The sequence below is a fragment of the Notothenia coriiceps genome, unplaced genomic scaffold, assembly GCF_000735185.1.
Source record: "Notothenia coriiceps isolate Sejong01 unplaced genomic scaffold, NC01 NC01_scaffold00015929, whole genome shotgun sequence".
Lineage (NCBI taxonomy): Eukaryota > Metazoa > Chordata > Actinopteri > Perciformes > Nototheniidae > Notothenia > Notothenia coriiceps.
In genome coordinates this window covers 196326-217580 of record NW_011348630.1, presented here as the reverse complement: position 1 = coordinate 217580, position 21255 = coordinate 196326, and the positions used below count along the sequence as shown (strand labels likewise).

Here is a 21255-nt window from a genome sequence, read left to right as displayed (position 1 = left end):
GACAGAGTGTTGAGTGACAGTCTTCAGAGCGGTGATGATTGGTTTTAGACTGTTGTGACACTGCCATCAAAACCTATAACTACATGTCCTAGTCAGTGAAACTATCCCATAGTAGATATCTAGGAGGGACATAATACATATTTACAGACAGACCATGTTCACTTTAAACAAATAAAGGTTCCTGGCATCAAGCAATCTAAATAAACAAATGTATACCAAAATGGACATTCCAGCTAAAATAAGTGTAATTTACAGGTTTAGTTGAGTTTAATATTGGATTTTAAAGGATGATAATAACTAACAATGTAGCTTTGTCTCTTTGTTTACTCCTCAAAAACACATTACAATGCAAGAACCATGCATAACATTAGAAACTGCAGCCAACATATCCTGCTGGGGTTTGGCTCACCATTCTCAGAATCCACTGAGAAATATGGTTGTCCCTGTAGAATGCTATACACAAGCTTGGCACTGTTCCCATATGTTTGATCATCAGCATCATCGGCAGTTACTGTGACGACAGATGTACCTGCAGAAAGAACATGCAACATTAATTGTATTGCCAAAGCAGTCATAAGCAATATGGTCGAGTAACCAATCAACATCATTTCACATAATTAGCTTTTCAGTCACATAACACATTTGAATGACTGTTGCCGCTGTTTGTAAAACTGCCAAACAGAAGTGCTAGTAATTCTGACTACAGCTGGGTCTCTTCTGGCACATATGTGAAAAATATTGCTTTGATTAAACCTTGGTGTCGTAGTGCAAGGATCTCTTAAATGTCACACACTGACAAGGTTTAAATGATCCATCCTTGAAGTGAAGGTTTCTCTCTCCTCAGGTAGTATGTCACTCTGATAAATCAAATATTTACCATTGCCTGTTAACAAAACCATTACATGATTGTAGCACAGTCTTTAAGCTGAATATGTGTGACTCTACTAATGTAAGGAAACCCTTTATGTAGAGATTGTTATAGTATTCATGAATGTAGAGTAGGGAAGTGTGTTTAAAAAAAGTAATAAGAAGTTGTTGGTAATATTTAAATTCATACAACCAATTTGGCCTTTAGCCTAGCAAGGTTATATTACTGATGCATTTCTTACTGACCTCTGTTGTCAGAGCCAGAGGTGTGGCAACATTAGACACATACTGACAAGCTTCTACTGAGGAGCTGGAATACATTTACTATGCTCAGGGACACTGCATTTGTATGTGTGTGTGCTCAGGGACACTGCCTTTCATATTTCCAGCTGGCAATGCACCCGGTACGCAAAGTTTTATTTGGCAGTATCACCTTCAGTATCGTCTCACAAAAACTCCAACCACCGGTATACACATGAGCCTCCAAAAACCAAGTGGCAGGTGCTTGAATGTGTGTCATGTGTGTGCCAAATAAATATATCTCGTGCATATTTCAGCTTTTAAAATAACTTGGTTCCTCTCAAATATCCTGTCATTGAGGCCCTTCCATATAAAGTCCTGCTTAATCCACCCAAGCGTTTCAATAACGCCACATTGCAAATACTGTCCTTGGCATTCAGGGGACCTCTGTCGTGTCCTGTTTGGGTCTGACTGTCTCCGTGCATACTAATGAACCCTTGAACATCTGTCCCACTTAGTCCCAGCACTGATAGCGTAAAAGGGAGCCGCTGATTCTTCATGGCTGGTTGGCTTGATTAACCAGTGTGTTCAGTCTGAACATATAAGGCAGTTTATCAGTCCGGAGACAAATAGTGGTGACCCTGACCCACCTTTTAGCAAGTGTCCCTGCAGCTGAGGAATCTAAGCAAAGCGCATTATGAATATCAAGTAGGTCATTGTTGTTTGTCATATATAGACAATTGGGTTTTGATTTACCCTTGATTGCTCCTGTGTATTAATTTGTGGCTGCATAATTAAGGATTGATTACAAGCTGCATGCATTATTTTCATAAGCTTTGTTTATATCCGTGCCAATTGCTTTATTTATATGACTTGAATGGGATGAAGTGAAGCGCAATGAAGCAAATCCTTAATTGGAAAGACTTTGACAATCTAAACTTCCAATATTTCTGCTGCCTATTAAAAATGACAAATGGCATTACTTGATATGAATGCCCAATGAGCCTGACCAACCAAACAACAACCCCAAAAAGTGGGAACAACTGGATACAGCCTGAGAAGTGTTTCTTGCAGCATTCTATTATATTGGCTGAAACAAATATTATTAATGTACTGGTCCATCTGCGGAATATTTTCTTGATTTATGTTTAATCATTTAAAAAAACATTAAAAAAACTAAAGGAAAACACCCAAAGTAACTTATATTGACCATGCTCCAAGGGGATTTCCTCCGATTGTATTTTTGATTCATTAACAGCCCAATTAACAGCTTCTCAAATCCAAACGTTGTACCCTAAAAATATTGGGCAATTTCTCTGGAAAAATAAATTACCTCTAAAAATAAAACCAACCATAACTCACCAACTTCTGACATTTCGGGGACACTGGCAAAGTAGATTTCCTTTGCAAACTTTGGCTCGTTGTCGTTGATGTCGTGAATTTTAATGTTAAATTCAGTGTCGGGCTCCAGCTCCGTGTTGGTGTTTCGATCCAAGACCTTTGCAACGAGTGTGTACATGGCTTTCTCCTCCCTGTCCAGCCTTTTGGTGGCATGAATATCCCCAGACTTCTCATCAATCAGGAACAGGCTGCCCGCCCCTTCTCCAGTCAGAACGTACTTCACATTGCCTGCACCTCTGTCCATGTTGGAGTGTAGCTGGAAATGAAACAGACACATTTTACACATGAGTCAAACTTTAATTCTGGATGGGGCTTTCTAACATGCACTTTAGACTGAGAGGAAAACACACTGCTGACATGTGGTGTAACCAATACCAATAACTTAAAGTTATATTCTCCTAAATAAAATAAAATAATCATTGCCCTGAAACCACTCATTAATAACACATCCCTGACATTTTGAACACGCATATATTCACTAATTAAATGTCTGTCCATGGGTGTCTCAATTGATGTCCTTTTTATTTTAGGCACTGAAGAAAAATAGCTTTTTCGATTATGGCTTTCTGCCATTGTGGACATTTCTTTCTCTCCTGGTTTTAATTGAAAACTTCAATAGTGAACTTTAACACCCTACTGTCTTCGCACAGTTTATTTATACCTACAGTACTGGAGATTAGGCTTCATCTTGTCATTTGGGAAATGTGTATTTTCCATGTTTTTACCTAACCCCATGCATTTACAGCATACTATAGATGTATGAAATTGTTGGGACACTCTTTGTGAACATTGGACAAATGGTGGAAACCAACGTAGACCTCATATGTTCTAGTCTCAGAACATAACATAGCCTTGAAACCCTGTGTCAAATTCTGACATACTCCATAAGTCCAGATCCAATTAGTCTTAGATTTTTCTTCCAATTTGGGCCTTTGAAAAATGATGAAAACCTGACCTACAGCAACAATTGCTAAAATTAGTCACCTCTGACCTATCCATCACCTTAAAGTGGCTGCAAGTGTCATGGAGGAGTAATGGTGGCACACTGTGACCGACGCTTGGTTCAGGCTCATTACTGTACTGGATCTGTCAGCAGATATATTTATATCACCATCTCATGGGTTCACATTTTAAATGACAAGTAGTTAGGGACACAGAATGTACGTCAGCAACTTATTAATATTAATGTCCGCATGCTGTGAGGAAACTAATTATTTTTTCCGACATTTGGGAAGACTGATGTCAACAGTACGTCTTTGAAAGGGAAATTAGAAATGTATAGCCAGCTATTTTCAGGCAGAAATACAAGATGCTGTCAAGTTCAAATGAATTATGTGCACAGTATCTGGTGTCATGTTTGATTTCATTTTTCATTTTTGCATATGAACTCTATCTAAAGTTTATTATAATGAAATATCACCCCTTGATTTACATTTCCCATTTATTACAGTCTTTTCATTGTTTGTAGATATATGCATTCTATCCTGAGCTGTACACCAGGGAACAGAGGATTTATGTTGTGTTACGGATGTGAAAGCTGCTGCTGCTATTGACTGTGAATGACAGGCTAATTTAGGTGAGCAGGAGAGTGTTTGTATGAATTTTTGCATTGAAATGGGTTTCATATCTGTGGTAGGCGCACACTCTCCTGGGGAAAAGAAACCATAGCCACATTTCCTCTACTTTGAAATTCATTGTCTATGTAATGGTACTGTATATCGGTTGTACACATAGGGACATGCTCAGTAAGCAACGCTGAACAAACGAACATCACTGATACTCGCAACTGTTACCATTCAAACACACCTCTCAGCTTCCAGTGTGATAATTACACCAATACAATTTCAGACCCAGTCGGACCACAGTGATTTGCATTTTTCAGTAGTTTTCATCTGATTATTACCATATTTCCAGTCTTGATTGTTAATCCTGTAAAAAGGAGCCTGAGAAGCGAAAAACAACAAACAAGGAGCCATCAAAGGAGCCTGCACCCTATGCAGCCAAGCTGTCTACAGGATAATAGGAATCTCACAGTCTGTGCAGAACCTTGTCCCATGCATTTTACATATTTCCACTATACGTGTGGGCTCGCAAGACTTTACCTTGTGAACTTAATCTAATTATCGAATGTCTACATAGCGTCAGCTTCCTAATCATATGGGTAAACAGATCTTTGCACGGCCATATAGATTAATTACTGAGTAGTGAGCATTGTTGTACTGCTATCTTGGTATAACATGCCATCTAAAATAATGCTCCCGTTGAACTATATTGACTAGAAAGAGAGTTTTAAGATTAGATTTCTGAAGGTATGTCCTATAGAAATGTTAATAATTGTACCCATTCAGTGTTGTGGCTTAAAGTACAGAAAACAGGCTGAATCCATTTTTATTGACATAACAGGCATGTTTTTTCTGTTAAGGCGAGATACACCCTGCCTCTAACATGATCTACTACAACAATGATACCGTTGACAAAATGTGTTTTTTACTTACAGCCTTAACAAAATCAAATGTTCGCAGTACCACACTATGTTTGCAGAGATTTAGTAGCTCTCCTTTCAAGGCCTTGCAGCACTAACACAGCCTTTTCAAGGCCTTACAACAGAAGCACAGAAGAGAGCCTTGATGAGTGAAATCGCCTTGCACAAACACTGAGGAATTGTCAGCAAAGCGGCAAAATCATTGGCAATTCTTGTCAGGTCTCTGGTTAGCATTACTCGGTGCTGCAAAGAGGAGATAGCAGAATAGAGTGCAGAATGGATACAGAATAATTACTCTTCCTCCCTCTTTCCCTCCGTCTCTTAAGACACAGGCAAAAGCCCTTTACTTGTGGAAGACTGTACTATAATGTATATCGAGCAGGTTAAATGTACTGCTTACATTATCTCTATGCTTTGTAGTTCATACAAGTTCTGCAAAATTCCCCCCGAAATGTACCAAACAATGCCTTAACAAATCTCAGATACTTATTGGCAACATATTAACACATGAAAGTGAGCAACCTTGAATATTCTAATATATAACAGCACAAGACAATAGCATGCAGCGTGAGTTTAATAGGATTTAGTTCACTTCAAACACGCCACTCAAATGCTCCAGAATCCAAAGTTTGTGCTTCTATTGCTCAGCATTGCAAGTGCTCACACTTCACAGCCCTGCTTAAGAAGTAGGGCACCACAGCTGCACACACTGAGTGCTCACACTCATTACTGGCCCCGTGAAAGTCAGTTACAATGTGACTTCAGGGCTTTACGCTGGATAAATGCACATCCCCTGCATAGTATATTTACAATCATCGACATATACCATGCTCATTTCCTGTGTTGACAGTGCTCAATACCTTCCTTTTAGCTTATGGTGTTATTTGTCTTATCATTCTGCGACGTATCCGTCAGCACCACTCGGTATGTAAGCTTCAAAGCAGCGTGCCTTTTGAACACCTTGATAAGCAGCACGAGCTGCATTATACCGTGCAGTCAGAGTTGCGCACTGCTTCCTTTTCAGTGAAAAAAGTGAGCTATACAAGAGCGTGGCAGTTCTTTACATCACTCCTGATTGTCGTAATCAGGAATTCAACCTCAAGTGACAGTTACTGAGTGCGTGTGGGTTGATTGGAGAGCTTTGATTGAATGTGAAATAAACAAGGTCTCCCACAGTGCACCACAAAGGCCATTAAATGATCTTTATGAGGAGGACCATCAAGGCTTTGATGGCTTTGTGCCGGGCATGAAAGTGCTTTTTGCATTTGGTCTCTTAGTTCTCTCTCTCTTTATCATTCTCTCGCTCTGTCTTTCCTTATTTGTTTATTTGCCATTGCTATCGTCTAGCCACTATTCCGTCCAGCCATTGATGTATCTATTACAGCGGCAACAATCGATTGTTTTTCCTTGTCATTTAAGTTTCAAAACAGATTATTTTAAAAGACCCATATTTCTTTTTTCACAGCCTGAGGTTATGTCTTCAAAAAGCTTCTTCTTTTTCAACCCAATAAAATGCTAGAATAATAAGAAAATAAGAACCAAGAACAAATTGCAGCATAGCTTTATATATTTTTAAGCAATTACCAGATACATGTTGTTGTTTTTGTTGAAAATGTAGCTAAATTATTAATCAGTTGTCGGAATATTGGACCCGTTTCAAGCGGATTCACTCATCAATAAGTTGTGCTATTGTTATTAATATTTAACGATAAAAAATATGTCCTTCCATCCATCACTGTAACAACTTGTTTGCAGGGCGAACACTAACGATAATGTCCGTTATTGATCCTCCCAGTCACTTATTGTATTTACTTGAATGAAATGTTAAAGCAATAGTAAAAGAAATGACAGTCACCATTTCTTAGAGGCCATGTTCATGTATCCGTTTCATGTTGCATCTTTTTAATAGTCAAAACCATTAAGATATTAAGTTAACTTTCATACATGAGAAAGACAGACAGCATTCAAACAGCTGGACTGTTTGTCTTTTCTGATTTCAAATTGACTGCAAAGAACGAACAGGCGCCACTGAACTATCTGTTGATTTAACAATCGCTTGATCGACTGTTTTTTATGTTGCATTTCTGCTCATGTTCCATCTTTCAAACCCGTGGCTTGTTCTCTATCTGTCCCTGCATCTACCATTTAACTTTGTTCTCTGTATCTGACTCTCGCCAACAGTCTGTCTTTCTATCTAAAACTCCGAAGTTAAACTGATTGAATTAGTGATACGGATCGACACAGCTCCCTCTGTAAAATAGAATGGAACTTTATGTCTGGCCTATTCTTTTCCCCACAGTCATTTATTACAGCTGCATGTTTTTCTGACAGTTTATTTATGACATTGGACACAGGAAGGGTTGGGAACTGGTGAATGCAATTGCTGTCATGCCACGGGAAGTTGGGTGCCAGAGAGCATCAAAGAGTCAAGAAGAAAGCCACATCGCACCAGTCACTGACATCAAGGGATGGCCCCATTTACAGTTAGCTTTCACTTTGCTGCTTCATCAAATAACACAACAAGGTGCATTTCATTGGCCTCCTTGATTGATTTGTTTTCTTCTTCCTCCTCCTTCTCTCCATATTCCATTTATTTTTTGCTGTTCCTTTCTCTTCGCCACATCAGCATGATGGTTTCGGGCAAAATAAGTTGTCATATCCCCCTACTCAACCTTGCACTAGACACTTGTTTACTCCGGAGAATGAGGTGTGTGATGAAAGCCAGCTTCCTCTGAGAAAATTGGCTGTCGACAGTCACCTCATTTCCCTCCCTCGAGTTGATAACTGCAGCGTTCCCTATCACACCTGTCTTCATAGTGCTAGCAGGGGTGAGCTGACAAGAACCTCTCTGATCTAGGAGGGAGGGAGGTGCATTGTCCCGGAATCCTTTGACAAAAGTGTCTTGTAAGGCTTACCTTTTTATACATCTAAGACTGGTTTTAGTCTTAGATATGTTCAAACTTTAACTTGTCCAGGCCTCAACTTGAAATTAATGATCAGATATATACTTTTGAAGAGCTCCTACAAATATGTTTGGGCCTGAAAAGTACATTATAGTTGTGAATAAATTTTTCTGATGTGTGGTACGGTATGCCAGATTTAAATTATTGAGTTTTTTCTTTTGTTAAAGGCTTATTTGAATAACTTTGCCAACGATGTCAGGGTTACTATTGATATGTTCAGGAACCTTGGTGAAAGGGTGTACAAAGAGCTAAGAAATAAAACATTTATAAATGCATCTGAATTGTGTCGTCAAAATGGTATGAGTTTTTCCGAGAAGCTCTACCCTCTGTCATTCTTTTTATTTTTGTTAAGTGAAACCATGTCCATGTATCTTTCATTTTTGAACAATGAAATACTATTTTATAAAGCCCTGGTGTGAAATAAGTCTTGCCAACAACAAGTTTCTCAGCAGGCTCATGACTCATCATGTACCCTTTGTATTGAGTGATTTAAGCAGGGATCACAATATAAAACTGACTTCATATTTAGTGTTAAAAACAACTTGCCTCGTAGTTTATGGGTATCAATGAAATGTTCTTATTTTTTAATTGATGGCATCTGCACAACAATACATCAATGATATATTATTTTAGATATAATAGTGTGTTTTTCACCAAGCATGCTGAAACTGGAAGGACTGTGGAAGACATAAGGACATTAGAGCAATCTATACACACTTGCTGTGCATAGATAGCTCCAGTTAACTGTGCCTGTAAGAGCCAGATTTCTGGCGGCCCATCCGTCTTCAGCCAATTACATCAAACACTACCTCAACAAGCTAAACCTTCCATAATTAGTCTGCAGACAATGCGTTTGGCACCTTACCTTGCCGACATATTGATGGTCATTTCCTGCGTATTCCTCGAGCAGGAAGAATTGATTCCACATCCATCCACGCTTGGACCGCTGGAGAACTCTCCCATCACTGTCTGGCATCCCAAACAGATTCCCAATATTCCCAGGTGTGAAAGGCAGGGCCGCACTGGGCCACAGGATAGAGAGCATCAGAAGGAGCAGAACCTGATTGGTTATCATGGTATCCAATCAGCTGGGAAATGTCCTTGAGGACTTCGTTGTTAGTATTGTAATGAACTTCGGATAGGATGAACACTGGAAGGCAGTGTCAACAGAACAGACATTGTATTCCTCACTTTGATGTCCTTTAGATCCCTGTGAAAAGAGAAACACTTGTCAAAAACAACATTCACAACATGTATGTATCTACTTTGCACTGGGCTGTAATCCCATCAGTGTAGAAGAAGATACATTACTGAATACTCAAGGTCAACACGTATTTACACAGAAACCCTGTATGCCATTGTAGTCTTTCAATCTGTGCTTGCAGGGCAGCTAATTATTTAATCAGCAAATATGTGGTGTGTGATTGAAGGATATCCTAAAAGTGCTAATTCAGTGATTGGATTTGTATAAGATCAATCAACTCAAAGGAAAACTACATTTTCAATACCAATTCAAACCTATTCCTGCAGGAATCATTGAGTGAAACAAATAAAAAATAATGACTGCATTGTAAATAATGTATCATCAAAAAGCCGCAATCATCACAGTGCCTTTGTCCAATTAAGTTAACTCACTGCAGCTTCATCTCCCTGGCGTCACTCTGTGTCCTTGTATTTGAGCAGTAAAAGACTGAGCAGCACTTCACTAATTATAAGTTGCATTACTGATGTTTCACAAACAGTGCTTCACAGTGTGTGAGTGTATTTGAATAGCAGAACACAGGCATCTCTAGAAGCCCGTTGCTCCTGACATGAGCAATAGGTACCACTTTAAAACACTCGACTCAAACTCACTTTTTATTTTTATTATCCGCTTCACGCTCATTCAGTTATAACGCTGCAGTGCAGACACCACTACTCAGTATAGATGCATTGTCCTTCAAAAGATATATCCCTTTCATAGCCTTAGGGCTGCACAATTTATCAATACAAAAATGTAATCGTACTATCTTGATTTACTCGTGGCTTTGGGCCCAGTTCAATGCTCAGTTTCAAGAAGCTATGTTTTTTGTGTTAGCAACAGAAAGACTAAACAAAGTACACTTATAGAACATTTATATTAAGTAAAATCGTTCAGCTGTATCCCTTACTCATACCTCTAAGATGGTAACTCCCATTTGTTTGTGCATATAGTAGCAATCTGTGGATTATTCCATACATTTGTACTCCCCAAATATGAAATGATGTCTCCAAAGAAACACATAACCATAACCAAAACAGCCCCATGCATCTCTTTGAATGTGAAGGCATGTGTTATTCGTAGCTTTCTCCCGATACTTCACTCAGACGGTGTCTCCACAAGGACTCATCCTGATAGGTAATTTGGGTGTGCATGCATAATTGATGGTCTTTTGGAAGCTAATCCTCATAAATCTTGCCTCTCTTTCTAAAAGAGCCCATTTAGTAGGATTCCCGTATTAAGGCTACGAGTACCAGAGTTATCCTGACAGAGCTCACTGTGTACCCCGGGGAATGCTGGGTAAAGGCACATGCTAGTTTAGCAATCCCTCTGCTTTTTGTCCAGAGCTCTTAAATAAGGACTGCATTGTCAGTGGAACTATTCCCTCGAACAAAGCGCCTGGTACTGTCTATGAACAAATGATGGTTCAATTGATGAAAGTGAAGTACGGCATATCAATTAATGTACTCCTTTTGAATAGAATATCACATGAGCTAATGAGATCTCAACGTAACAAATGTTTCATTCTGCTCCTTCTTAGTCACTTGAATCTGTTTAATCAGCAATCTTATTCAAGTGTTCAGAATACTTTTCCACTGAGTTGGTTAAAGTTTGAAATTGGTTGCCATTAGGACTTTTGCAAAAAGGTAAAGCCCAATGTAGCTTCTCAAGGTTCCAACTAAAGCAGTTAACATATTACAACAGGGTGTCCTTCTCTGACACCACAGCGTAAATTAAAATATTGTCAACGTACTACTTCAGCAGGGAAAGAGATATGAAAAAAGACATGGTGTTACAAATTGCTGATCCCTGCTACATTTTTCGTGATATTTTCCTGTGCATGCCCATAACGTGGCTTGAGTGTGACATGTGCATTTTCCGAAATCAGGAAACGCCGCCTTGCAATTAATCTACTCTGATGCTTGTGATTGCATTTTCTAATTATCTTTCCAGCCTGTCCTTGAGTTTTAATAGCATTCTGGATATTAATCTTTGATGTGGTGTGCCTATTAAGCATTAGGGCCAGTGTGTCTTTTCAGAATGATTCCAAACACTCCATTAAAGGATGAGTGAGCATGCTGAATACGTGCCAGATCGTATAGACTCAAACTGAGTTATCTCCACTAATTCAGCCTATTAACAATTTGGGGTTTATTAAAATAAAGTTGTTTATGATTACATTAAGTCGCAGACAGCTTATATGGCTCGGCATTAAAAAACAGAGATGTAAAGTGACAAAATGGTTAAATATGCTTTTAAAAGTGTTTCTAGGGTTGTTATTCTTAATCTTGGCCGAGACACTTTCTGGCGAGAGCTCCGCTGTGCTCCATTTCTGTAATCTCCAAAATTATACATTCTTTTTTTTTTGCTGAATAAGAATATCTTTGATCAGATATAAACTAGTTGTTCATCAGGATATTCTTCCTAGAAAAGCAAAGACTTCCTCTGTAAGAATTGAAATGCACATGCATCCCAAAATTGAACATCCAGGCTTCCCCACAAACATTAAACTGAGCACTGCAACGAAGCATTTTTATGGCTTTCCTGACTTTAGGAGGACAATAATTATGTGCAGCACAAGTCTGGCTGCAAACCTTTGCTAGAGGTCTTGCATGCATAATACGTGGATAATCCTCTATACATGGGAACATATAAACACCTAAAGTGACCATCTGTTTTCTGTGTTGCTGCAACCTTTACCACAGGGAATAATATATCGCACTGTTTACGTGTTTTTAACGGTAAACTGCACTTTCAACCAGAAGGTACTGAGTACATTTAGTTCACTGACATTAAGCACAAATGCACATTTTTCAAATGTCAGCGGACTTTCTAAATGTAAATTGTATAAACATAATTAAATACGCGTCCAATTGTTATGGTGTGTGAACATTATTGTAGGAGCTAACACCTCTTGAACCGAGCACACACACACACACACACACACACACACACACACACACACACACACACACACACACACACACATACATAAAAAACACATCTTTATACACAAATGCAGACTGAATAAGGGCGGGACGACATATTTAACCAACTACCATCCAAAACCTTACTACTGTACCCACATATTTAAAATGGCTGGCATTCAAAAACTGTGTAGGGTTAGTTTAGCTGAATAATTCAACAAGTGACAATGACAATCATATACAAACACAGACGCAGGTACATTCATTGGGAAAAGGAAACATAAAATGGAGAGAGGGCAAAGGAGGGTTGCAAGGTCACAAAACTGCCGCCATAATGAGTTTTGATCACTCGTACCTTTATCCAACAACAGGATGTACGGCTGGTAACTACAGCATTTCTGCACTGACCAACACTAACGGTACATGTGAGGTGGGTGCACAACAAAAAAAAGCATTTTATGATTGTCAGTTTGAGTAGCTCCAGTGATTCCTTGCTGGTTTGTCAGAGCAGCACGGACATAGTGTAAATCTATCATGAGACGCAGCACCTGTGCAAACCTCCACTTGGTGGAGCCCTAGACCTTCACAAGTCTGCTGCACTCTCTGGAAAACCACAGCAAGCTTCACTCATGTTTTGAAATCCTCTGAGCAATTTTTGCGATACAGTGCACACTTCCTCATTGAAAGCTTCTTTTAAAATGAGCGGGGGGCTTTTCTCTTGAAAAGGGCGTGTTGACGGTGAACATACTTCATTATGGAGAAACAAAAAGACTATTTCATGATTGCTTTTGAAGGCGTTTTAACAAGGTACTAATATATAACTTCAAACAACTAAGAAAAGGAAATTATTTTCGGGGTAGCATAGCCGCATCACAATAAATTACACACTTCAACAACATCAAAAGAATATAATGATGCTGGAATAATAAAAACTGGCTAAAATCTCCATTCCATTGTTTTTTAGAGAGAAAGCATATTTCCTCCTCTCTGTTCGCTCTGTTCGATTCCTCACTAACATAGCTTGTATTTTTCACCCTTTAGAAACAGCATTGTGAATGCTCATGAGATGCCGTGTGGGGGAAATAGATTTCCACCTCTTTTCTTTTTAACACTGAAAGGTCACTCCATATCTGACAATTATTCAGGGAGCGTGTTAGTGGCTAATTTGTACTAAACAGTAATGGCGTTACATGGGTGACCCGGTGCACATTACAACACCCCGATACATCACTTTGGTGCCCGTAAAGCTGTCTGAGTGTGTGAGGCAACACACCCCGCGACTAAAAAGGAGAGTAAGGGTGGATTAAGTTTGTGCTGTGGAGGATATGAGCATGTACATACTCAGCAACACTGTTGGCTGCTCGCGTCGCGCTGCTTCGAACACCATGATAGACACTTCCATGCGTTTTTAGAGATAGGAACGGTACAGTGCCTCTCCATCAAATCTGCCAGGAGCACATCACACTGTCTGATTCGCCCTCACTGCATCCCAGCAGAAACACACATACAGCAACACACACCGATACTTAAGCAGGTGCACGCACACTTGCAGACAATATTTTACATAGTCATAATCATTCATCTCATGTACACATGACCATGGCTCTCCGTCGCTGCACAGTATCGAGTTAGAAAAGCACTTAGTTGGATGAAGCACTTAAGGTAAAAAAGTTAAGCTTATATTTTTAGAAAAGCACACAATTACAAATGATATAATTCCCACAATAAAGTGACATATGTTGTGTTATATACTGTCTGACAGGTGTCACAGGCTTACTGTTTTATTTCATTTAATTTAATTTCAGAGGAATGAAAAAATGCTAAAAAATAATACAACGGGGGTAATTGCTAGGATTGTCAGGCATCATCATTAATGTCAAAGTTGAAATGTGTCTAACATATTTTGAGCCGACTTCCACGTACACTTTTTTTCTCCATATTCAAGCACACCCTGCACATACATAGATGATGAAGACATTCAAGATTAGAGTTTTGAACAGAGAATCTAATCGGTCCCCAGTTCAGCCGACGGAGCGTTTATAAACCTCCTTTGAAGTTGCAACTCTTCTTTTTCACGAGACCTCCACACTGCTGCGTAAGTGTAGCTTTGCCACAGTGCAACAAAAAGAAGCACATCACCTCTTGGAGTCTGGAGGCAGACAACATACAAACACATCCCTAAACATTAATCAGCAAAAAAAAAAGAAGCCGTTACCTTTTTTTTTGATTGTCACAGCTTAGCATCCATCTGTGTCACTGAGGGGTCGGTACTGTGTTCCTTCTCCTTAGCAGTGCTTAGCGCTGGAGAATATGACTCCTCACGGCACTGCTTACATTCCAAGACTGACAACAGCACAGCTGGTGCGAATGTGTATGGCAGTGTGTGTGTGTGTGTGTGTGTGTGTGTGTGCAACAGAGAGAGAGAGTCTACTGCCTGCGCGCCTCCCTCACTCTATGCTCGGTCTCTTTCTCTCTGCCCTCCCTCGCTCCATTTCTCCTCCCCGCTCTCTGGCTTCTCTCCCTTTCCTCCTCTACACTTTCTTTCTATCATCTCCTCTCTCTCTCTCTTTTCTCTATGTCTCTCTTTCTATGTCCCTCCCTCCCCCTCCCCTCCTCTCCCTCTTTCCATCCCCTCCTCTCTCTTTCTCTCGCAGTGCATCACTTCTGGCGGTGGATGTCACCGAGGCTGAAGCTGAGGCGACTCTGCCCCTGATTGGCTGCCATTCACAAGTTAGCGATAAAGAAAAGGGGAGAGAGAAAACGGGCAGAAAGGCAGGGAGAAAAACAGGACGGAGGGGGAGGAGAGATGGGGGGCGCGTGGGGGGGGGGGGGGTTAGGGAAATAGTGCCCTTACATCCCAGTGAGCATCAGCTGACTGTGGAATGGAGAAACAGGGAGGTTAGAGGCTGAAGACGCTGGCAACGCACACAACGTTTTCCTTTTTTTCAAACTGTGAATGCATCCAGAAAGCTCTCTAAATAAGAGGCTGCGCTGGGAAGCCACTGCAATGACGGATTGACCGCATGATGTTTGATGTGTAACGCAATCTGCCCCGTCTAATCTTCTTTCAATGACAGCGGAGTGAAGGAGAAAAAGGCCATAACTTGTAAATCAGCCGCACATCATGGGGGGGTGGTGGGGGTGCTCCGTTCGTCTTCATCTTCCTCTTTCGTCCCGCTGCCTTGGCCGGCAGTTTGTGGCAGGTGCACATGCATCCCAGGCACTCTGTCATCCCTTCTCATTACATGCTCCATGTTGGATGCATATCAATACATCTCCATATAGTATGTGCCTATTGAGAGTGATATAGCAGTTTAATTCAACTGAATGGAATGGAGTGGGGGACCATACATCATGCTGCTTAATGCTGAGGGGTGAGACGGGGAGTGATACCTTATTAGAAGCTGATATTGGTCCCTAACATGTACCTGGAGCAGATAAACGGTCAGTTGACGGGGATTTGAAATGCAAGGGACGCCACTCGGAGCCGAACTGTGGATGAATAATGGAAGAAAAGCAGCAGTTTGACCGGCCAAGCTCATCCAAGCTCAAGTTTTATCTCCCGATATCAGCGTGCATAGATTATCAGCTCAAACTCTCTGCACCAGATTAATAAAAATGCAAACAGGCCAAACTAATTAACATCTGAAACAAGCGGTGAGGTAGCCACCCTCTGATTCTGAGCCAGCTCCGCACTCTGCAGCACAGTGTGTATGCTGCTGCGAGATTAAGAAGAAGTGTGTGTTTGTATTTGTTCATGTGTGCGCATGTTGGCCCGGGTACTGTGGTTGTGTGTATGACTGGGGGAGGGGAGGTTTGTCATGTTTACTTATACCCTTGTGTGTATGGGATGGAGGCACATGTATGTCTCTGTGAGTGTGTATGTGGTGTTTCTCACTAACAAGCCACTGGGAAAAAAGCAGGCTAATTTGTACATTTCTGCATAGAATTAGTACTAATTTACCTGCTCTCCCCACCCCTGGGACGTTAATAAAGCTGTTGTTACGCAGCCCAAACAACTCTGAGCAAACATCAGAGAACAAGAACAAGCAGTGTACCCAACTGTTTCTGAAAATATAGAAACATGTTTTCAGTGCAAACATGTTCTACTCCTCTCTACACACAGATACATTCCAATCTTCTCTTCCTAATTCCACAGGCCTCCGAGGCAAACCATTTCCTGATTCCCATGTTTTTCTTTTTCTTTCGGTACCCTCCTGATGAGGTCTCCATTACATTAAATCAAAGTTTTCCAGGCTGAGGAAACAGCTTCCTTAAGTAAGGGTGTCTCCTGATCCTCTCCCAATTCTCAGTGTCAGCTCCCATCAGCATCACTTTTCTTCTTGCACTTGCATTCACCTCCACAGTGCTAGCTGCCGCTGATTAGTTCTCTGATTTCCCTCGCCTTCCCAACGGAACACTCAAGTGCGGGTGTCTACCCACTGTTTGCTGCTAGCATAACAACTGTAGCTGCCGACAGGTTATTGATATATTGCTCTCGGTTGGCAATGACACGGCCACATTAGCTGAGCAGGGAAAACCCGAATCATGTCTCCTGTTGCTGCTTCTAGTGGTCACATGAAGATCCCTTACAAACTAGCAAAGAGGTAAACCTGAAGGATGTTTAAAATGTACCGTGTGCGCTCGTTTTCCAGTTCCATATATTCACCCCTTTTACAAAAATACCATTTTTACATTATCCCTGACCTTTCCTCAGGCATGCATATTCCTCTCAAATCATATTGATTTTCTGCTCATTTTAAACTAAGATACTCCCTGGTAAAACTGATTTTGGCCGTATACATAATTCATGGTGTTTCTAAAGTTTGTTCTGGACAACTAGTTTTGTTTCTAGCTGTTTTTGATCAATTTGATTCATTATTTAAAGTTCTCCTTCACATATGTGATTTTTCAGCATAATTGTACTTCTCTTTTTTGCCCTCCCAAAATGAACTTGATCTTTGGATTCATAATAGTTTGTTTCTTTTTTCCGCTGTAGCCACATTCTTAGGAAACATATTTGCAAATAACATTCAAACAGTGTGTAACCAATACATTAAACGGGATTGAATTAAAAGCATACAACGTAATGAAAAACGTTTTCTTGCTAAAGCAGGTTCTGTGGCATCCGTTGTTTGGGAATGATCCAATCCATGCGTTCCACTCAGGCGGCTTTACAACATACACCTGCCTCTTGCCTGACTGAGGCAAGCTGCTTTAAATTCATTGGGGACATATCACATGATGATGGGATGCCAATCTTTTATAGGGTGATCATTTCTGTTGCAAAAAAAAAAGAAGAAAATACATTTATAGTTTGAGTCACAATTCTTTAACAGGACTACTTATCTGCCAGGTGTGCAGCTGTTCATTGTGGTCTTGATTCATCTCTGAAAGCATTGTTTGCAGTAAAAACAGTTTATTGTTGAAATAGATGAAATACAAGATTGACTGTCAGCGCATACCAGTGGTGTATTCAAGGCCGGAACTGAGTGGGCAAATACAAAGTGCTTTCTGAAGTACAGGTAGGTTTAACATCTAGAAAATACTTATTTTGCAAAGGATTGTGATTGTTGTTTAGTGCTGTGGGTGTATACATGTGTCCCATTTATTGACTGCAAGAGAAATACCAAAATAACTTCAGTAGCAAACACAAATGTGAATTAATAATATCGCTGATTGTTTGATAGCGCTCCATCATCTTCAGAAGTTTGGCAATGGTACAGTGCAGGGTTATTATATTGCAAATCTGAGACCCATTCTCTCTGATTACAAACTGTGGAGATTGTAAACACCATACCTTATTAAGCTGTACCTTTATTTGATGTCGCACTCAAAGAGTAGCGGTTCCTCATCGAAGTTGTTTGGTCAACAGTTTTTCAAGACCAGATGAAAAACTGTGATTCAAAGCAAGGAGACTGTAATATATATAAAAAGAAAAAAAATGAAACACTGTTCACATTTCACGTTTGCCTCAGTAATCAAGCATATCTCATCTAGAGCTGGAATTATAATTAGCCAAACCCTACTATAGTTATACCATCAAAGGTAAGCATTGACCAGTAAGACTAAAGACTACAATTACTCCATACTTACGATATACTCCATAATTACACTCACATAGGTTGCATAATTGAAGGGTTGAGTGTTCTCAATATTGACTCAGTTTCATTTGCATACATTCCACAGATTTACTGCAGCTAAAGCTCTTACCAAGACCAACTGACACTGGGCGAACGTACATGCTAAGGTCTGGGTCGCCGCTCAAGGACACTTTGACAGTATACACGTCTGTTAATGGACATGTTAGCTATTACAGGAACTGAAACTGTGATCATCTTGGCAAATGCTTTCCCTTTTTTTATGTATTTCAATCCAAAGGTTATTCCGAAGTCGCCATTGCTTTTCCCCCCCGATTGTTATTATTCACCTGGGCTATGACTGCAATAAAAAGTTGAATATGGGCCAATTCGATAAATTGCAAATCCTCTATCGTTAAGAGTGTTCTTTGCTGAGTTCACAGAGACTGCAATATTTTCTCTTTCTTTTTATAGCAATAGCAATTTATTTAGGTGTCTAGGCTTCCATTGTAATAATGGAAAGTCACTTGCACAGATTCATTTTGAACCGTATAGTTGCTGCCATTATTTTTTATAAATTATTTCTCAGTGAACTACCAATAAAAAAGGAAAATCGAATATGTACATTATAATATTACAGTAATATCCACACATACATATTTGTGTATAAACCACTCGTTCGCAAAAAGAGTATTTGTGCTTGTTCAAATATATAATCTTATTACTCCCAGCAATTGATTTAAATCAGAACATGTGTTGCTATTGGAGGAAACTCCCATCACCGGTGACACACCACACTAATGCGCAGTGACATCTGTGTGGAGCGAGGTGGTGTGTAGGAAGACGTGCTGGATGATGGTTTCACAAGAAAAGCCCTGAGGACGCTCCTGTCCCAGCAGAAGTGATGACACTTTACCCAGTCTGTGAACACTTACTTATGGAGGAGCTCAGCAGGCAATACATCTACTTTTATTGACACAATTGCCACTGTCATACAATCCACAGTCCACTTCCCCCTCGTGGGCATTTTCCAACATTTCTAGAGCAGCATTCAACTGTGGAAATAATTCATTTTTTACAGAAAATACAATTACTGTATGCTATTAGTGTAATATTTTCAAATTTAAATGCATTTCTAAGCCAGATGACTTGAGTGTCTCTGTGTTTGTTTCTGAAAAGTAAGATCGATAAATGGATTAAGCCAACATAACATAATGAAGAAACAATTAAATGTTGGCAATGGACTTGAAACCCATGTGCAACATGTTTAATGTCCCACACTTATAGTATATAAATACAAATAAATAATACATAAAACCTCATTTATTTAGAAAATGTTGCCAGGCTTCCTTGTAATTAGTTTGTTGCTGCAACTAATGAAAATGTAATACATAACAATTAACACAAACATTTCATTTCTCATTTGAATCTCAAACAGATTGAGATGGAATTAATTTAGTGTTAAGGTCCCTCTCTTTTTTTGACATTTACGTGTTTGCGAGCTTCATATATGTTTGCAGTTTATTTTGATCTTGCAGTTTTTCAAGGCTTAACAGGATGTGCCCTTTTGTCCTATGCCTGGTCACATGCAGGTGGAGGTGAGGTCATGGTCTCTGTTATATCCTTGGTTCTATCATGGGATGTATCTGTGCACAGTTCCCAATGAACCTCTTTAAAAGCTTTTTTAACTGACTATTCCATACAACTCACCCACCATTCTTGTACATTCATTAGTGTCTCACATTTGCTAAGATATTTATAGGGGCAGAAAAAATGATTATGCAAAGTCTGCAATGTTTGTGTGGGAATAATTATAGTTTTGCAGTTTGTTCCTGTGCGTCATGCATGGTGTGAAATATGGAGGTGGTTGTTTCCAGTATAGATCTGAGGGACTGATGATGAATGCCTCTGGACTTCCTCCAGTCAATCTGTTCTTTTGTCCACCTACAGTTTCTGTGGGGCTTTTTTACCTGTTTTCTAAGTAAATCGTTCTGTGTTGGTGTGCACAAAAAAAGAGGATTATATATGCTCTGTATACGTTCTTGTGATGTCCCTCCATGTTTTCATCATCACACCTTTGTCGTGAATTTCCTCTAGACCATTCTCTCAACATAAATTGACTCAGATTGTTTAAGCCCTGGGTTTAAAGGGACATACAAGTAAGGGTTTGATTGGTCGTGACTCATATTAGCCTTTAAATCACCCATGAGTAATGTAATCCTTCTCATTGTTTTCTGCTGTGTCATCGGGACATCACAAAGCCTCTTGACTCCACTTCTAACTGTGAGCTGTGGACCGGTGATTCTTGGAAATCGAGCCTCAATAGACACAGGCTCCATTAACACTACACGGGTAATTGTCTCAACTTCCATAATCATGATTCACCGACCTTTTGTTCGTTTGTCTGGTGAGAAATAAAATCCAATGTTGTTGACCCATGATTATGTGTTAAAACAAACCGAGCTGAACATAGTAAAGTTGACTGTGATACATTATGAGAAACGCCTCAATAATCCAAGTAGTGTGATCGTTTTACACATTATCACGTTATTTTTGTCGTCCTCTTTAAACAGGATCCATTTGGGGCTCAGGGTAGAACTACGAGTGTCCAAATGGGAAGAGAGGCTGGGAGAAGCCCAAAGCTCACTGGATGGATTAAATTATATCCGATATAAACTGGGAATACACCAGGATCTCCAAGCAGGGCCGCAGGGTGTAGCTATAGGTGCACTGCAGTGCTGGGTAATGGCTGCAAAGTGGAAGGATTGATCTGCTCAAAAGGACACATTCCATCAGAAAAATGAAATAACATACTTCACTTTGGCATTGCATTCTGCTTCACTGAAGGCTTTTGTTGCCATTGAAGAGCTGTATACAACACTTAACCCTTTATGCTATTAATTGTATGGCACTATACAGACACAGCCAACACATATCAATTAAAGGGCCCATGTCATGCTTCTCCGGTTATTACCTGTCCCCTTGTGTGTTATGAAGGTTTTTATGCATGTAAACGGTCTGCAGAGTCAAAACCCCTCAAAGTACACCCTGTAGC

General features: G+C 39.9%; 1 protein-coding gene and 1 pseudogene across 2 annotated transcripts in view; one reads left to right on the top strand and one right to left on the bottom strand.

The window, feature by feature from the left end:
* Positions 1–14562, bottom strand: part of LOC104949318 (cadherin-9-like) — an 18295-nt pseudogene extending 3733 nt beyond the window's left edge.
* The window catches only part of LOC104949319 (myotubularin-related protein 4), a 382796-nt gene that overhangs the window by 316038 nt on the left and 45503 nt on the right, over positions 1–21255 (top strand). The gene's annotated exons all lie outside the window — the stretch shown is intronic.